Here is a 19,584-nt window from a genome sequence, read left to right as displayed (position 1 = left end):
TCTCGAACAGTATCAACACTCGAAGAGACCCTAGTTCATCGTACGTCCGTATGTTGAGTTCCGATGAAATGAAGTGAGGAGAACGTCCTAAAAAGTGTATTAGAATGGTAATGTTTCACGTTATCGAATACCGTTCGGTATTGAGTTTGTTTAGTCCTATTTAAGTCGAAAGATAAAAAAGTGATCTCTCTGGTACATTTCCGCATCTAGAACGAAATTTCGGATTTTAGCGTCATAAGACTCCAATGCTGACACTGTGGAATTGTTTTGAAATCTAATGCGCAAACTTCAACATAGACATTATTATTTCACAGTACTATAGTTTAGTCTTTTAAAAGTGCTTTTCGTATTTGAATCCAATCCTGTTCTTTCCAAAGACTTTAAGAGAAAAGCAGTAAATTCTTGATTGGTGCTAGTTATAGCATATTCCATTCTCATTGAGGTTTATCAGCGTTCTCAAAATAAGTAACTCGTCGTCCGCGACAGGATTCGAACCTGCAGTCTTCTGATCCGAAGTCAGACGCATTATCCATTAGGCCACGCGGACTTTTCGAATTGTATTTCCTATTAGGTGTATTCGAATATTATCACATTAACAGGTAACGCTTTATTCATTTTCCTTTTTTTTCCGACTATTTATTTTTCCAAAACGGCTAACGAGACCAGGATTTTAGCACTTTAATATCCACAGATAGTACTTCTTCTACTCTTAGTTTAATAGAGCACACAATACAACATTTCGAAGTATGAGTGGCAAATCAAAAACTTCTTCCAAAATATCTTCCTTGTCCTCTCATAATTACAAAGGTTTCGTACAAAATTGCGATATGATGACGTAAAACAAAAACGAACAATAACAAATCTTCACGTTGGCTCGACGTCATGGGTGATCTGTAACAATGCTAAAAATATGCTTTCGATTCTCCTTCTGATAGAGCATATACTGCCCATTCCGCTTAACAACACAAACACATATCAACAACTAACTAAGGTATCAGTGTAATTTCTGATATACTAGATGCCCTTAGAAATCGATTTTGAAACAGTGCCAATTCAGTACACAAAAAAAATGAAATACGGTTTTTACTATCAAGTCATCGAGTTATTTTCAAATATCACTTTTAACTGACGAAATAGTGATAAAAGTAAAGAGAAAAACCTTTTTCTTTTTTTTCAAGTTGTGCTCGACTATGTTTGACATAAACATCTAGTCGTACTCAACTTACCTAGTAAAAGGATTTAAGTCGTAAATCGAGTAAAAAAAATATAAAAGTGGGCTTCGCAATCGAAGCGTCTTTGTTATTAGGCGTAACTGAAGAGTCTCATTCGTATATATATTTTTTTTAATTTTGCGCAAAGTTAATCGAAGCCTATCAGCTCTAGTCATCTCAAATTAAGCAGCGAAGAATATAGAGAGGCAGCTAGAAGTTTCCGCTCATCAGAAACTTTGGGATTCTTTTCACAGAGGAATAGTTGGATTGAGGGTAATATAACAACGACTCCATTGCTGTTAGGCCGAGCTTGTTTGGTGTGACGGGGTTCGAAATCCCCCACCCTGGGATTTCTAGTCGAGTGCCTTATCCACCCAGAAATACTGGGTCTAGTCGCATGTTGGAATTTATATTAAACTTATATAGTATTGAGTCATTTACAGACTTAACAAGTTATGATAATGCATGTTTGTACATGTTACTGAAATTATTATATTTCAGGTTAATGATGTAAACGTCACACTTTGCACTCGTAAAGAAAACTGCACGATAGTATAGTTTTCGATTCCTCTTCAATAAAGCTAAAATTACAACAATTCTAAAGGGAATACTGGGTTTCGAAGAGGTCTATTGCACAAGAGATCTCACCTCTCTGACTGATTGACACTCTTTACTCTTTTATCTAAGTCTCAACGTGTTTTATTAGAACAATAATGTGCAATTCTCGAACAGTATCAACACTCGAAGAGACCCTAGTTCATCGTACGTCCGTATGTTGAGTTCCGATGAAATGAAGTGAGGAGAACGTCCAAAATGTGTATTAGAATGGTAATGTTTCACGTTATCGAATACCGTTCGGTATTGAGTTTGTTTAGTCCTATTTAAGTCGAAAGATAAAAGTGACTCTCTGGTACATTTCCGCATCTAGAACGAAATTTCGGATTTTAGCGTCATAAGACTCCAATGCTGACACTGTGGAATTGTTTTGAAATCTAATGCGCAAACTTCAACATAGACATTATTATTTCACAGTACTATAGTTTAGTCTTTAAAAGTGCTTTTCGTATTTGAATCCAATCCTGTTCTTTCCAAAGACTTTAAGAGAAAAGCAGTAAATTCTTGATGGTGCTACTTATAGCATATTCCATTCTCATTGAGGTTTATCAGCGTTCTCAAAGTAAGTAACTCGTCGTCCGCGACAGGATTCGAACCTGCAGTCTTCTAAGCCGTAGTCAGACGCCTTATCCATTAGGCCACGCGGACTTTTTGAATTGTATTTCCCATTAGGTGTATTCGAATATTATCACATTAACAGGTAACGCTTTATTCATTTTCCTTTTTCTTCCGACTATTTATTTTTCCAAAAACGGCTAACGAGACCAGGATTTTAGCAATTTAATATCCACAGATAGTACTTCTTCTACTCTTAGTTTAATAGTGCACACAATACAACATTTCGAAGTAGGAGTGGCAAATCAAAAACTTCTTCCAAAATATCTTCCTTGTCCTCTCATAATTACAAAGGTTTCGTACAAAATTGCGATATGATGACGTAAAACAAAAACGAACAATAACAAATCCTCACGTTGGCTCGACGTCATGGGTGATCTGTTACAATGCTAAAAATATGCTTTCGATTCTCCTTCTGGATAGAGCATATACTGCCCATTCCGCTTAACAACACAAACACATATCAACAACTAACTAAGGTATCAGTGTAATTTCTGATATACTAGATGCCCTTTAGAAATCGATTTTGAAACAGTGCCAATTCAGTACACAAAAAAAATGAAATACGGTTTTTACTATCAAGTCATCGAGTTATTTTCAAATATCACTTTTCACTGACGAAATAGTGATAAAAGTAAAGAGAAAAACCTTTTTCTTTTTTTTCAAGTTGTGCTCGACTATGTTTGACATAAACATCTAGTCGTACTCAACTTACATCTATAAAAGATTGAAGTCGTAAATCGAGTAAAAAAAAATATAAAAGTGGGCTTCGCAATCGAAGCGTCTATGTTATTAGGCGTAACTCAAGAGTCTCATTCGTATATATATTTTTTTAATTTTGCGCAAAGTTAATCGAAGCCTATCAGCTCTAGTCATCTCAAATTAAGCAGCGAAGAATATAGAGAGGGCAGCTAGAAGTTTCCGCTCATCAGAAACTTTTGGGATTCTTTTTCACAGAGGAATAGTTGGATTGTGGGTAATATAACAACGACTCCATTGCTGTTAGGCCGAGCTTGTTTGGTGTGACGGGGTTCGAAATCCCCCACCCTGGGATTTCTAGTCGAGTGCCTTATCCACCCAGAAATACTGGGTCTAGTCGCATGTTGGAATTTATATTAAACTTATATAGTATTGAGTCATTTACAGACTTAACAAGTTATGATAATGCATGTTTGTACATGTTACTGAAATTATTGTATTTCAGGTTAATGATGTAAACGTCACACTTTTGCACTCGTAAAGAAAACTGCACGATAGTATAGTTTTCGATTCCTCTTCAATAAAGCTAAAATTACAACAATTCTAAAGGGAATACTGGGTTTCGAAGAGGTCTATTGTACACAAGAGATCTCACTCTCTGACTGATTGACACTCTTTACTCTTTTATCTAAGTCTCAACGTGTTTTATTAGAACAATAATGTGCAATTCTCGAACAGTATCAACACTCGAAGAGACCCTAGTTCATCGTACGTCCGTATGTTGAGTTCCGATGAAATGAAGTGAGGAGAACGTCCTAAAAAGTGTATTAGAATGGTAATGTTTCACGTTATCGAATACCTTTCGGTATTGAGTTTGTTTAGTCTTATTTAAGTCGAAAAATAAAAGTGACCTCTCTGGTACATTTCCGCATCTAGAACGAAATTTCGGATTTTAGCGTCATAAGACTCCAATGCTGACACTGTGGAATTGTTTTGAAATCTAATGCGCAAACTTCAACATAGACATTATTATTTCACAGTACTATAGTTTAGTCTTTTAAAAGTGCTTTTCGTATTTGAATCCAATCCTGTTCTTTCCAAAGACTTTAAGAGAAAAGCAGTAAATTCTTGATGGTGCTAGTTATAGCATATTCCATTCTCATTGAGGTTTATCAGCGTTCTCAAAATAAGTAACTCGTCGTCCGCGACAGGATTCGAACCTGCAGTCTTCTGATCCGAAGTCAGACGCCTTATCCATTAGGCCACGCGGACTTTTGAATTGTATTTCCTATTAGGTGTATTCGAATATTATCACATTAACAGGTAACGCTTTATTCATTTTCCTTTTCTTCCGACTATTTATTTTTCCAAAAACGGCTAACGAGACCAGGATTTTAGCACTTTAATATCCACAGATAGTACTTCTTCTACTCTTAGTTTAATAGTGCACACAATACAACATTTGGAAGTAGGAGTGGCAAATCAAAAACTTCTTCCAAAATATCTTCCTTGTCCTCTCATAATTACAAAGGTTTCGTACAAAATTGCGATATGATGACGTAAAACAAAAACGAACAATAACAAATCCTCACGTTGGCTCGACGTCATGGGTGATCTGTTACAATGCTAAAATATGCTTTCGATTCTCCTTCTGGATAGAGCATATACTGCCCATTCCGCTTAACAACACAAACACATATCAACAACTAACTAAGGTATCAGTGTAATTTCTGATATACTAGATGCCCTTTAGAAATCGATTTTGAAACAGTGCCAATTCAGTACACAAAAAAAATGAAATACGGTTTTTACTATCAAGTCATCGAGTTATTTTCAAATATCACTTTTCACTGACGAAATAGTGATAAAAGTAAAGAGAAAAACCTTTTTCTTTTTTTTCAAGTTGTGCTCGACTATGTTTGACATAAACATCTAGTCGTACTCAACTTACATAGTAAAAGGATTTAAGTCGTAAATCGAGTAAAAAAAATATAAAAGTGGGCTTCGCAATCGAAGCGTCTTTGTTATTAGGCGTAACTGAAGAGTCTCATTCGTATATATTTTTTTTTAATTTTGCGCAAAGTTAATCGAAGCCTATCAGCTCTAGTCATCTCAAATTAAGCAGCGAAGAATATAGAGAGGGCAGCTAGAAGTTTCCGCTCATCAGAAACTTTTGGGATTCTTTTTCACAGAGGAATAGTTGGATTGAGGGTAATATAACAACGACTCCATTGCTGATAGGCCGAGCTTGTTTGATGTGACGGGGTTCGAAATCCCCCACCCTGGGATTTCTAGTCGAGTGCCTTATCCACCCAGAAATACTGGGTCTAGTCGCATGTTGGAATTTATATTAAACTTATATAGTATTGAGTCATTTACAGACTTAACAAGTTATGATAATGCATGTTTGTACATGTTACTGAAATTATTATATTTCAGGTTAATGATGTAAACGTCACACTTTTGCACTCGTAAAGAAAACTGCACGATAGTATAGTTTTCGATTCCTCTTCAATAAAGCTAAAATTACAACAATTCTAAAGGGAATACTGGGTTTCGAAGAGGTCTATTGCACACAAGAGATCTCACTCTCTGACTGATTGACACTCTTTACTCTTTTATCTAAGTCTCAACGTGTTTTATTAGAACAATAATGTGCAATTCTCGAACAGTATCAACACTCGAAGAGACCCTAGTTCATCGTACGTCCGTATGTTGAGTTCCGATGAAATGAAGTGAGGAGAACGTCCTAAAAAGTGTATTAGAATGGTAATGTTTCACGTTATCGAATACCGTTCGGTATTGAGTTTGTTTAGTCCTATTTAAGTCGAAAGATAAAAAGTGACCTCTGGTACATTTCCGCATCTAGAACGAAATTTCGGATTTTAGCGTCATAAGACTCCAATGCTGACACTGTGGAATTGTTTTGAAATCTAATGCGCAAACTTCAACATAGACATTATTATTTCACAGTACTATAGTTTAGTCTTTAAAAGTGCTTTTCGTATTTGAATCCAATCCTGTTCTTTCCAAAGACTTTAAGAGAAAAGCAGTAAATTCTTGATTGTGCTAGTTATAGCATATTCCATTCTCATTGAGGTTTATCAGCGTTCTCAAAATAAGTAACTCGTCATCCGCGACAGGATTTGAACCTGCAGTCTTCTGATCCGAAGTCAGACGCCTTATCCATTAGGCCACGCGGACTTTTCGAATTGTATTTCCTATTAGGTGTATTCGAATATTATCACATTAACAGGTAACGCTTTATTCATTTTCCTTTTTCTTCCGACTATTTATTTTTCCAAAAACGGCTAACGAGACCAGGATTTTAGCACTTTAATATCCACAGATAGTACTTCTTCTACTCTTAGTTTAATAGTGCACACAATACAACATTTCGAAGTAGGAGTGGCAAATCAAAAACTTCTTCCAAAATATCTTCCTTGTCCTCTCATAATTACAAAGGTTTCGTACAAAATTGCGATATGATGACGTAAAACAAAAACGAACAATAACAAATCCTCACGTTGGCTCGACGTCATGGGTGATCTGTTACAATGCTAAAAATATGCTTTCGATTCTCCTTCTGATAGAGCATATACTGCCCATTCCGCTTAACAACACAAACACATATCAACAACTAACTAAGGTATCAGTGTAATTTCTGATATACTAGATGCCCTTTAGAAATCGATTTTGAAACAGTGCCAATTCAGTACACAAAAAAATGAAATACGGTTTTTACTATCAAGTCATCGAGTTATTTTCAAATATCACTTTTCACTGACGAAATAGTGATAAAAGTAAAGAGAAAAACCCTTTTTTCTTTTTTTTCAAGTTGTGCTCGACTATGTTTGACATAAACATCTAGTCGTACTCAACTTACATAGTAAAAGGATTTAAGTCGTAAATCGAGTAAAAAAAATAAAAGTGGGCTTCGCAATCGAAGCGTCTTTGTTATTAGGCGTAACTGAAGAGTCTCATTCGTATATATATTTTTTTTAATTTTGCGCAAAGTTAATCGAAGCCTATCAGCTCTAGTCATCTCAAATTAAGCAGCGAAGAATATAGAGAGGGCAGCTAGAAGTTTCCGCTCATCAGAAACTTTTGGGATTCTTTTTCACAGAGGAATAGTTGGATTGAGGGTAATATAACAACGACTCCATTGCTGATAGGCCGAGCTTGTTTGGTGTGACGGGGTTCGAAATCCCCCACCCTGGGATTTCTAGTCGAGTGCCTTATCCACCCAGAAATACTGGGTCTAGTCGCATGTTGGAATTTATATTAAACTTATATAGTATTGAGTCATTTACAGACTTAACAAGTTATGATAATGCATGTTTGTACATGTTACTGAAATTATTATATTTCAGGTTAATGCTGTAAACGTCACACTTTTGCACTCGTAAAGAAAACTGCACGATAGTATAGTTTTCGATTCCTCTTCAATAAAGCTAAAATTACAACAATTCTAAAGGGAATACTGGGTTTCGAAGAGGTCTATTGCACACAAGAGATCTCACTCTCTGACTGATTGACACTCTTTACTCTTTTATCTAAGTCTCAACGTGTTTTATTAGAATAATAATGTGCAATTCTCGAACAGTATCAACACTCGAAGAGACCCTAGTTCATCGTACGTCCGTATGTTGAGTTCCGATGAAATGAAGTGAGGAGAACGTCCTAAAAAGTGTATTAGAATGGTAATGTTTCACGTTATCGAATACCGTTCGGTATTGAGTTTGTTTAGTCCTATTTAAGTCGAAAGATAAAAAGTGACCTCTCTGGTACATTTCCGCATCTAGAACGAAATTTCGGATTTTAGCGTCATAAGACTCCAATGCTGACACTGTGGAATTGTTTTGAAATCTAATGCGCAAACTTCAACATAGACATTATTATTTCACAGTACTATAGTTTAGTCTTTTAAAAGTGCTTTTCGTATTTGAATCCAATCCTGTTCTTTCCAAAGGCTTTAAGAGAAAAGCAGTAAATTCTTGATGGTGCTACTTATAGCATATTCCATTCTCATTGAGGTTTATCAGCGTTCTCAAAGTAAGTAACTCGTCGTCCGCGACAGGATTCGAACCTGCAGTCTTCTGATCCGAAGTCAGACGCCTTATCCATTAGGCCACGCGGACTTTTCGAATTGTATTTCCTATTAGCTGTATTCGAATATTATCACATTAACAGGTAACACTTTATTCATTTTCCTTTTCCTTCCGACTATTTATTTTTCCAAAAACGGCTAACGAGACCAGGATTTTAGCACTTTAATATCCACAGATAGTACTTCTTCTACTCTTAGTTTAATAGTGCACACAATACAACATTTCGAAGTAGGAGTGGCAAATCAAAAACTTCTTCCAAAATATCTTCCTTGTCCTCTCATAATTACAAAGGTTTCGTACAAAATTGCGATATGATGACGTAAAACAAAAACGAACAATAACAAATCCTCACGTTGGCTCGACGTCATGGGTGATCTGTTACAATGCTAAAAATATGCTTTCGATTCTCCTTCTGGATAGAGCATATACTGCCCATTCCGCTTAACAACACAAACACATATCAACAACTAACTAAGGTATCAGTGTAATTTCTGATATACTAGATGCCCTTTAGAAATCGATTTTGAAACAGTGCCAATTCAGGACACAAAAAAAATGAAATACGGTTTTTACTATCAAGTCATCGAGTTATTTTCAAATATCACTTTTCACTGACGAAATAGTGATAAAAGTAAAGAGAAAACCTTTTTCTTTTTTTTCAAGTTGTGCTCGACTATGTTTGACATAAACATCTAGTCGTACTCAACTTACATCATAAAGGATTTAAGTCGTAAATCGAGTAAAAAAAATAAAAGTGGGCTTCGCAATCGAAGCGTCTTTGTTATTAGGCGTAACTGAAGAGTCTCATTCGTATATATATTTTTTTTAATTTTGCGCAAAGTTAATCGAAGCCTATCAGCTCTAGTCATCTCAAATTAAGCAGCGAAGAATATAGAGAGGGCAGCTAGAAGTTTCCGCTCATCAGAAACTTTTGGGATTCTTTTTCACAGAGGAATAGTTGGATTGAGGGTAATATAACAACGACTCCATTGCTGATAGGCCGAGCTTGTTTGGTGTGACGGGGTTCGAAATCCCCCACCCTGGGATTTCTAGTCGAGTGCCTTATCCACCCAGAAATACTGGGTCTAGTCGCATGTTGGAATTTATATTAAACTTATATAGTATTGAGTCATTTACAGACTTAACAAGTTATGATAATGCATGTTTGTACATGTTACTGAAATTATTATATTTCAGGTTAATGATGTAAACGTCACACTTTTGCACTCGTAAAGAAAACTGCACGATAGTATAGTTTTCGATTCCTCTTCAATAAAGCTAAAATTACAACAATTCTAAAGGGAATACTGGGTTTCGAAGAGGTCTATTGCACACAAGAGATCTCACTCTCTGACTGATTGACACTCTTTACTCTTTTATCTAAGTCTCAACGTGTTTTATTAGAACAATAATGTGCAATTCTCGAACAGTATCAACACTCGAAGAGACCCTAGTTCATCGTACGTCCGTATGTTGAGTTCCGATGAAATGAAGTGAGGAGAACGTCCTAAAAAGTGTATTAGAATGGTAATGTTTCACGTTATCGAATACCGTTCGGTATTGAGTTTGTTTAGTCCTATTTAAGTCGAAAGATAAAAAGTGACCTCTCTGGTACATTTCCGCATCTAGAACGAAATTTCGGATTTTAGCGTCATAAGACTCCAATGCTGACACTGTGGAATTGTTTTGAAATCTAATGCGCAAACTTCAACATAGACATTATTATTTCACAGTACTATAGTTTAGTCTTTTAAAAGTGCTTTTCGTATTTGAATCCAATCCTGTTCTTTCCAAAGACTTTAAGAGAAAAGCAGTAAATTCTTGATGGTGCTAGTTATAGCATATTCCATTCTCATTGAGGTTTATCAGCGTTCTCAAAATAAGTAACTCGTCGTCCGCGACAGGATTTGAACCTGCAGTCTTCTGATCCGAAGTCAGACGCCTTATCCATTAGGCCACGCGGACTTTTCGAATTGTATTTCCTATTAGGTGTATTCGAATATTATCACATTAACAGGTAACGCTTTATTCATTTTCCTTTTTCTTCCGACTATTTATTTTTCCAAAAACGGCTAACGAGACCAGGATTTTAGCACTTTAATATCCACAGATAGTACTTCTTCTACTCTTAGTTTAATACAGCACACAATACAACATTTCGAAGTATGAGTGGCAAATCAAAAACTTCTTCCAAAATATCTTCCTTGTCCTCTCATAATTACAAAGGTTTCGTACAAAATTGCGATATGATGACGTAAAACAAAAACGAACAATAACAAATCCTCACGTTGGCTCGACGTCATGGGTGATCTGTTACAATGCTAAAAATATGCTTTCGATTCTCCTTCTGGATAGAGCATATACTGCCCATTCCGCTTAACAACACAAACACATATCAACAACTAACTAAGGTATCAGTGTAATTTCTGATATACTAGATGCCCTTTAGAAATCGATTTTGAAACAGTGCCAATTCAGTACACAAAAAAATGAAATACGGTTTTTACTATCAAGTCATCGAGTTATTTTCAAATATCACTTTTCACTGACGAAATAGTGATAAAAGTAAAGAGAAAAACCTTTTTTTTTTTTTTCAAGTTGTGCTCGACTATGTTTGACATAAACATCTAGTCGTACTCAACTTACATCGTAAAAGGATTTAAGTCGTAAATCGAGTAAAAAAAATATAAAAGTGGGCTTCGCAATCGAAGCGTCTTTGTTATTAGGCGTAACTGAAGAGTCTCATTCGTATATATATTTTTTTAATTTTGCGCAAAGTTAATCGAAGCCTATCAGCTCTAGTCATCTCAAATTAAGCAGCGAAGAATATAGAGAGGGCAGCTAGAAGTTTCCGCTCATCAGAAACTTTTGGGATTCTTTTTCACAGAGGAATAGTTGGATTGAGGGTAATATAACAACGACTCCATTGCTGATAGGCCGAGCTTGTTTGGTGTGACGGGGTTCGAAATCCCCCAACCTGGGATTTCTAGTCGAGTGCCTTATCCACCCAGAAATACTGGGTCTAGTCGCATGTTGGAATTTATATTAAACTTATATAGTATTGAGTCATTTACAGACTTAACAAGTTATGACAATGCATGTTTTACCTGTTACTGAAATTATTATATTTCAGGTTAATGATGTAAACGTCACACTTTTGCACTCGTAAAGAAAACTGCACGATAGTATAGTTTTCGATTCCTCTTCAATAAAGCTAAAATTACAACAATTCTAAAGGGAATACTGGGTTTCGAAGAGGTCTATTGCACACAAGAGATCTCACTCTCTGACTGATTGACACTCTTTACTCTTTTATCTAAGTCTCAACGTGTTTTATTAGAACAATAATGTGCAATTCTCGAACAGTATCAACACTCGAAGAGACCCTAGTTCATCGTACGTCCGTATGTTGAGTTCCGATGAAATGAAGTGAGGAGAACGTCCAAAAGTGTATTAGAATGGTAATGTTTCACGTTATCGAATACCGTTCGGTATTGAGTTTGTTTAGTCCTATTTAAGTCGAAAGATAAAAGTGACCTCTCTGGTACATTTCTGCATCTAGAACGAAATTTCCGATTTTAGCGTCATAAGACTCCAATGCTGACACTGTGGAATTGTTTTGAAATCTTATGCGCAAACTTCAACATAGACATTATTATTTCACAGTACTATAGTTTAGTCTTTTAAAAGTGCTTTTCGTATTTGAATCCAATCCTGTTCTTTCCAAAGACTTTAAGAGAAAAGCAGTAAATTCTTGATGGGGCTAGTTATAGCATATTCCATTCTCATCGAGGTTTATCAGCGTTCTCAAAATAAGTAACTCGTCGTCCGCGACAGGATTCGAACCTGCAGTCTTCTGATCCGAAGTCAGACGCCTTATCCATTAGGCCACGCGGACTTTTCGAATTGTATTTCCTATTAGGTGTATTCGAATATTATCACATTAACAGGTAACGCTTTATTCATTTTCCTTTTTCTTCCGACTATTTATTTTTCCAAAAACGGCTAACGAGACCAGGATTTTAGCACTTTAATATCCACAGATAGTACTTCTTCTACTCTTAGTTTAATACAGCACACAATACAACATTTCGAAGTATGAGTGGCAGATCAAAAACTTCTTCCAAAATATCTTCCTTGTCCTCTCATAATTACAAAGGTTTCGTACAAAATTGCGATATGATGACGTAAAACAAAAACGAACAATAACAAATCCTCACGTTGGCTCGACGTCATGGGTGATCTGTTACAATGCTAAAAATATGCTTTCGATTCTCCTTCTGGATAGAGCATATACTGCCCATTCCGCTTAACAACACAAACACATATCAACAACTAACTAAGGTATCAGTGTAATTTCTGATATACTAGATGCCCTTTAGAAATCGATTTTGAAACAGTGCCAATTCAGTACCCAAAAAAATGAAATACGGTTTTTACTATCAAGTCATCGAGTTATTTTCAAATATCACTTTTCACTGACGAAATAGTGATAAAAGTAAAGAGAAAAACCTTTTTTTTTTTTTTCAAGTTGTGCTCGACTATGTTTGACATAAACATCTAGTCGTACTCAACTTACATCGTAAAAGGATTTAAGTCGTAAATCGAGTAAAAAAATATAAAAGTGGGCTTCGCAATCGAAGCGTCTTTGTTATTAGGCGTAACTGAAGAGTCTCATTCGTATATATATATTTTTTAATTTTGCGCAAAGTTAATCGAAGTTTATCAGCTCTAGTCATCTCAAATTAAGCAGCGAAGAATATAGAGAGGGCAGCTAGAAGTTTCCGCTCATCAGAAACTTTTGGGATTCTTTTTCACAGAGAAATAGTTGGATTGAGGGTAATATAACAACGACTCCATTGCTGATAGGCCGAGCTTGTTTGGTGTGACGGGGTTCGAAATCCCCCACCTTGGGATTTCTAGTCGAGTGCCTTATTCACCCAGAAATACTGGGTCTAGTCGCATGTTGGAATTTATATTAAACTTATATAGTATTGAGTCATTTACAGACTTAACAAGTTATGATAATGCATGTTTGTACATGTTACTGAAATTATTATATTTCGTAGGGTATTTGTTATTAAGCGTAACTGAAGAGTTACATACATCAACATCATAACCATTATTAAACGTGTTTCTATATCAACAATAATATTGACTTCCAGTTAATAATTATTACTTAATATTTTACATGATAGATATTACTTTCAGTTATGTCGTTGCTATGTGTTACTCTACAACTTCAATAACTTTTACTAACACTATATGATTTCATTCCTTCATTAACACTATATTAGTCCCGCATGGCTGGATGAGTAGGCGCTTGACTCTAGTTTTAGGGTGGCGGATTCAACTTTATTTCGATATAGTTTCGTTGAAGTTGGTGTTTACTATAACTTACTGTAATAATATCGTCTGTATGAAATTCACACCAATAACAGCTTCGCTTTAGTCACAGTGACACCCATACTGATGTCTCAGAAGTCACACTGACACTTGTAGAGGTGACGTGACTGAAAGCGGAGCTAGTTTTAACATCTGACATTTTGTATGTAAATATGACAACTTTCTGTAACGTTTATTGTATGCAGGAAAAATTTGTGTTTACAGCTTTTACTGATGATTTAGATAAGGTAAAATCTTAGTAATTTGGAATGTCTATGACGAACCCCTATTCCAACCTTCCAATAATGACCACAGACTTAGCTGCCGGTTCCTTAGTTTTGTTCACAGAAACACAGTTATGGGCATTCCAGACACAGAACACCTAGATATTTTCAGATACCTATGGTTCAGTACCTCATACTCAAGATGTAAAAAGTTTAGATGTCTTCTAACAGGCTGGGTGTATAGTGTCAGACTCATTAGTTTTGGTAATGTAGTCTAAGGTAAACAACTGGTACAAAAACTGTTAAACTGGATCCAGATGTGTTATATATAATCACCTTTATTTACTTAGCAGTATTTCATGTGTGCTGATGGCTGATATCGTTCTTTACCTAAAGAGAATCAGCTTGTTTGTTAGGTTGCTCGGTAATGTTTACCACATATATTAGAACTATATTGTTTGCTTGTTTTTGAAATTTCGCGCAAAGCTACACAAAGACTACCTCAGCTAGTCGTCTCTAATTTAGTAGTTTAAGACTAGTGGGAAGGCAGTTAATCATCATCACCCACCGCCAACTCTTTGGCTACTATTTTACCAACGAGTACTGGGATTGACTTACATTATAACGCTCCTACGACTGAAAACGCGATCATGCTTGTGACAGGGATTCGAACCCATTATCTTCAGATTACAAGTCGAGTACCCTAACTACCTGGCTATGCCGGAACGTTAGACCTGGAATCTAGATCTAATTGTTTATCTGCACAATGCTTATATTATAGCGTTACGCTACATGTACATTTTGTATTTTATAGACCATATACAAGTAAAGTTTTCAATGTATGATTCTATACAAATATTCACATTTCGCAGGGAAGAAGTACCACCTACAGGCTGCTAAGTGTACTTACAGTTTCTGAGACATGTGTTGATGATATATGTGTAATTAATTTGTTAAAATGACTCAACACTTACAAATTAAAACAAAAGTTATATTTTCACATTGGTGAACTACTGATCCTATTTATCAATAAAATGGTAAAACAATAGGGTTAACACGGTTATGAAATTACCAGTAGTTCACAAATTCACAAAAGTTTATATATTAATGCTATATTTCACATGCTATCCTATATATATAATCATACGTGTGGGCTGGGATGGAGTATCGTTTTAGATGGAGTTGGTTAGGTCTGTATCAAAAAATGTCTCCTGTTTTGAAGCCTTTGTGGGTTTTATATCAATATTCGTGATGTCCTCCGGTACGACAGTGGTACATCTTCAGATGACATCTCTAAAATCAGTGGCAGACGCAGGAGATAACCCAATATTCATGATAATTTCATTCTCTGAAAGATAACATTTTAAATACATTACGAATATGTTTGTAGCTATGTTAGTCACAACGACTGTTCGACAGCCTTTTATATGAGTTGTAGTACAACTAGAGGGCTACGACTTGACTGTACGTTGCACGTGTATAACAGGAATATGATAGTGATACCCACGTGCAGTAGCCACATTATTCTACATGGAGACACCAACAAAGATTAACAACGGTCAACCCTGTATTTTGTTCAACCAACAACATCACAACCAACTGATATTATTACACGATCACTTCTAAATATTTAACTGAAAATAGTGTGATCATTATTTCACTAATTTGTAATTACGTTCAATATGGCGGAAAAAAACAGGTCAGGTGGATGACGTCACGTGCATAACCTTTATAACGGTCTCGTATATGTTACTTTGACACCTACATATAGACTCAAGCAAGTCACAGTGACATCTATAAGAGTTTCAGTAATGTTGACATTTATAACGGTATCTAGGAATTTCTTGTTGTTTGTTTGTTGTTGATCTAGGTGTGAGCGTAAATTTTTGAGGAAATTTGTTGATGTTGATGAAGTGTTGTTTTATTTTGTTGATTTTATCATTAATTTTATCGGCTGAGCATAGTTTTCTAGTTGTGTTTATTTGGTTTCTTAATATGTTGAGTTTTGTTTTGTTTCATGTACTTGGCCCCAGGGAATGTATAATCCAGTGTGGGTGATTTTTCTGTGGATATCTGTTTGGAATTGTGTATCAGTTCAAGTGATCTTGAGGTTAAGAAATGCTATTTGGTTAGTTTTTCCTGTTCAATATAGGCCCGGCATGGCCTAGCGCGTAAGGCGTGCGACTCGTAATCGAGGGTCGCGGGTCTGCGCCCGCGTCGCGCTAAACATACTCGCCCTCACAGCCGTGGGGTGTATAATGTGACGGTCAATCCCACTATTCGTTGGTAAAGAGTAGCCCAAGAGTTGGCGGTGGGTGGTGATGACTAGCTGCCTTCCCTCTAGTTTAGATGGAAGTGTTAGCCGTCCCTAATTTAGTAGTCTTACACTGCTAAATTAGGGACGGCTAGCACAGATAGCCCCTGAGTAGCTTTGTGCGAAATCAACAAACAAACAAACAAACCTGTTCACAGTTGAGCTTAATGTTGGGATGTATCGAGTTAACATAATTGAAAAAACTAAGTATGTGCTAGATGTGAATCCAGCAGTTGTATCATCAAATACCTGTAGCAGTATAGTGGTGGGTGTAAGGCTGAATTGATCGCTTGAGATTCAATCTGTGTTATAAAAATGTTGGATAGAACTGGTGACACGGGATTCCCCATACTTATGCCATTTATTTGTAGGTAGTTTTGGTTATTGAGCATAAAATTAGTTTTGGTGGTAGTGAATTCTATAAGGGTTGCTGGAGATGTGTGTCAATGGGTTGGTGTTTTGAATATTTGGATATAAAGTTCTAAAGTTATCTTGCAGGCTTCGGTTGTTGGGACTTCTCTTACATCAAATTACATCAAAACTGGCTTTTGTCATCTCGGCTCAAGGAGTGAGATTTGTTAGATGAAAGTGTACAAGTTGCAAGTCAGAGGAAGCGTCACACACATTTTTGAAGCTACTTCACTTGTCAAGATGGGCTCTTCTTATGCCACAATGTATCCGGTCTGTGCGAGGCACCTGGAATTGCCTGTAACCTGAACGAGTGTCGCCTCTTCACTGAGAGCTCATTCAGAAGCCTCAAAGCTGTGCTGCTCCATAACGGGAATAAGTATCCACCCACCTCAAAGAGGAATACAACAGTGTCAAGACCTTGCTAGAAACCTTAAAGTATGATGAGTATGGCTGGGAGGTTATCAGATACTTCAAAATGATGGCATTTCTGATGGGTCTCCAAGAAGGCTTTACCAAATTTCCCTGTTATCTTTGTCTTTGGACAGCAGGGACTCCACAGTGCACTACAACAGGAAGCACTACAACAATGTCAAGTGAGAGCCACTAGTGGACCTTCAGGAGGTGTTGTTCCCATCACTGCACATAAAATTAGGTCTTATGAAATAATTTGTCACAGCTCTTGACAAGAAGTCTGCAGCCTTCAAGTACCTTCGTGACTTCTTCCCTAAGGTGTCTGAGGCAAAGGTCAAAGCTGGTGTGTTCGTTGGACCACAAATAAAGAAGATCCTGGAGTGCACAGAATTCCTCAAGAAGCTCAGCAGGAAGGAAAAAAAGCTTGGGGCGGCTCTGTCGCAGTGGTTCGGGGCTCCTTGGGCAATTACAAGGCCAAAAATTATGTGGAACTGGTTGAGGCTCTGATGAAGAACTACGGAAAAATGGGCTGCAGGATGTCCCTGAAGGTCCATATCCTCGACGCTCATCTTGATAAATTAAAGGAGAACATAGGAGCATACTCAGAGGAGCAAGGTGAGCGCTTCCACTAAAATATACTGGACTTTGAACGCCGCTACCAAGGAGCGTATAACGAAAACATGATGAGAGACTTTATTTGGGGGCTGATACATGAAAGTGATTTACATTAAAGTCGCAAATCTTTTAGGTCTAACAAGTATGAAGTTTTCAGTATTTGTTGCAGTATCAGCCCAAGGCACATTTATTGTAATTTTAAAATCTAATATCATATACAACAAATAACTGTCTACAACAAGATTTTCACATGTATTTTATACAAATATCTTTAGTAGTATGTATCAATGTAAAGTTGCTTCTCTTTAATAAATGGTGTGCATATCTTCAAAAAAAAAAGAATTAACACTCTTAGATTCGTCAAACAGATTTTAACAGTAATAAGTAGAACTGTAAGCACCTGCTGTTTCTCTTGGTAAAATTTGTGCTATCATCTGAACAAATAATTACCACACTTACATTCAACAAACAAATGTTAATACCAGCATGCAGAACTATAAGAATCTATTGCTTCTCCTTGATGAAATGTGCGTTTATCATTAGAACAAAGAATTAACACAACTAGATCCAACAATCAGCATTTTTCGAAAGAAAACTTCAAAGTTATTACTACTAGAGCTTCATAACACTTGAATAGTGTTATGTTATTCAAAGTTATTACTACTAGAGCTTCATAACACTTGAATAGTGTTATGTTATTCATTACTTTATTTTGTTCAATCTGCTGATAAATTATTGTGTTTCATGTGATTAACTTTGTTTTACATTATGTTTTAAGATGCACGTATAAATTATCATTAAGATATTGAACCAACCTAACCTAACATATGAATCTGAGTAAATAGTATGGCTGTAATATATTTGTCTCTGAGGCAGTCACCATAATTTATGATATAAAAACTGGTACTGTCCATTTCTTTTAACCTTTCCTGTACACAAATTTATGTAATCAGTGTTAGCTGAAAATAAGTAACAAATGTGCTGAACAGATTAATCTAAAATGTATTGGTGAATGAGTTTAATAACGTTATTTTTTAAAATCATTTATGACATAATCAGTTTATTTTACACCAAGTGTTTGATTAACAGGCACATAAATTTGTCTTTCTTTGACACCTGTACAGTAACAATGGAATAAATCCCACTTATCTGAAAACCCCTCTCATTAGTGTTCTCATAAAAGAACCACTAAAGGGTTAGTTAAACTTAAAGTGGTAACCTGACTCTAGTTCTAACTATGTTCTTGGATTTTTTTCATTATTGAAATGACATCATAGTTAATAGTCAGTATAAATATCTACTGGTAATACTGTTTAGTAAAAGCTATAATGTGATAACCTTACAGATTCATAGTTGTTGGGATGCAAGTTCTGTATCAGAAATCTTAAATATATATGTTTTACTGACATTTTACCATGTAATAAGAGTGTTGATAGAGATTTTCTAGGGGGTAACCTATAAATATATAAAAAGAATGAAATATATAATCCTAGGACTTACTTACCTTCTAATTTGTTGCTAGAGTTTACAGTACACTTTGATACTGTTCAAATAATTTCATTATCTCAAATATTGTACTCTAATAGAAAAAGTCACGCTGAAAATATACAATTGAGAAAATAGTTGTACTTGTTTGTGACTGATAAACTGTGGTGTCCTATATGCAGGTAGAATTTATGAAGGATTGCATCTGATGTCACAAGGCAAGAAATATGACTCTAACTTTAGTCTTTACTCCATATATGTGGAACTTAATTTTATCATCATCACATATCAAATACCTTGGTCCAATAATATTATTATTTTTAAAATGCACCTGTTTTAAAATTCATTAAAAAAAAGAAAATTCACAAAACATTTTACAGACTGATTTCATAATGTGAGATTTTCCACTAAAAAGGCTTATATGTAAGTTCTGTACCAGATGATATTGGTAAAAAAAATGAAATATTGAGTTTTGTTTCCTTAGATAA

At 35.8% G+C, this 19,584-nt stretch overlaps 7 non-coding genes across 7 annotated transcripts; all 7 read right to left on the bottom strand.

The window, feature by feature from the left end:
• Nucleotides 1-474: 474 nt before the first annotated feature.
• TRNAR-UCG (transfer RNA arginine (anticodon UCG)) lies at nt 475-547 on the bottom strand. Its single transcript has one exon. It is a non-coding gene; the product is annotated as a tRNA-Arg (tRNA).
• A 1,854-nt stretch (nt 548-2,401) lies between these two features.
• Nucleotides 2,402-2,474, bottom strand: TRNAR-ACG (transfer RNA arginine (anticodon ACG)). Its single transcript has one exon. It is a non-coding gene; the product is annotated as a tRNA-Arg (tRNA).
• Nucleotides 2,475-4,339: 1,865 nt separating this feature from the next.
• Nucleotides 4,340-4,412, bottom strand: TRNAR-UCG (transfer RNA arginine (anticodon UCG)). Its single transcript has one exon. It is a non-coding gene; the product is annotated as a tRNA-Arg (tRNA).
• A 1,859-nt stretch (nt 4,413-6,271) lies between these two features.
• Nucleotides 6,272-6,344, bottom strand: TRNAR-UCG (transfer RNA arginine (anticodon UCG)). The gene has a single exon. It is a non-coding gene; the product is annotated as a tRNA-Arg (tRNA).
• Nucleotides 6,345-8,208: 1,864 nt separating this feature from the next.
• TRNAR-UCG (transfer RNA arginine (anticodon UCG)) lies at nt 8,209-8,281 on the bottom strand. Its single transcript has one exon. It is a non-coding gene; the product is annotated as a tRNA-Arg (tRNA).
• A 1,862-nt stretch (nt 8,282-10,143) lies between these two features.
• Nucleotides 10,144-10,216, bottom strand: TRNAR-UCG (transfer RNA arginine (anticodon UCG)). Its single transcript has one exon. It is a non-coding gene; the product is annotated as a tRNA-Arg (tRNA).
• A 1,860-nt stretch (nt 10,217-12,076) lies between these two features.
• Nucleotides 12,077-12,149, bottom strand: TRNAR-UCG (transfer RNA arginine (anticodon UCG)). Its single transcript has one exon. It is a non-coding gene; the product is annotated as a tRNA-Arg (tRNA).
• Between the last annotated feature and the right edge of the window lie 7,435 nt (nt 12,150-19,584).

The sequence above is a fragment of the Tachypleus tridentatus genome, chromosome 3 (genome assembly GCF_004210375.1).
Source record: "Tachypleus tridentatus isolate NWPU-2018 chromosome 3, ASM421037v1, whole genome shotgun sequence".
NCBI classification, from domain to species: Eukaryota; Metazoa; Arthropoda; class Merostomata; order Xiphosura; family Limulidae; genus Tachypleus; species Tachypleus tridentatus.
Note: the sequence above shows the minus strand (reverse complement) of the source record. Positions and strands in the feature narration are given on the sequence as shown.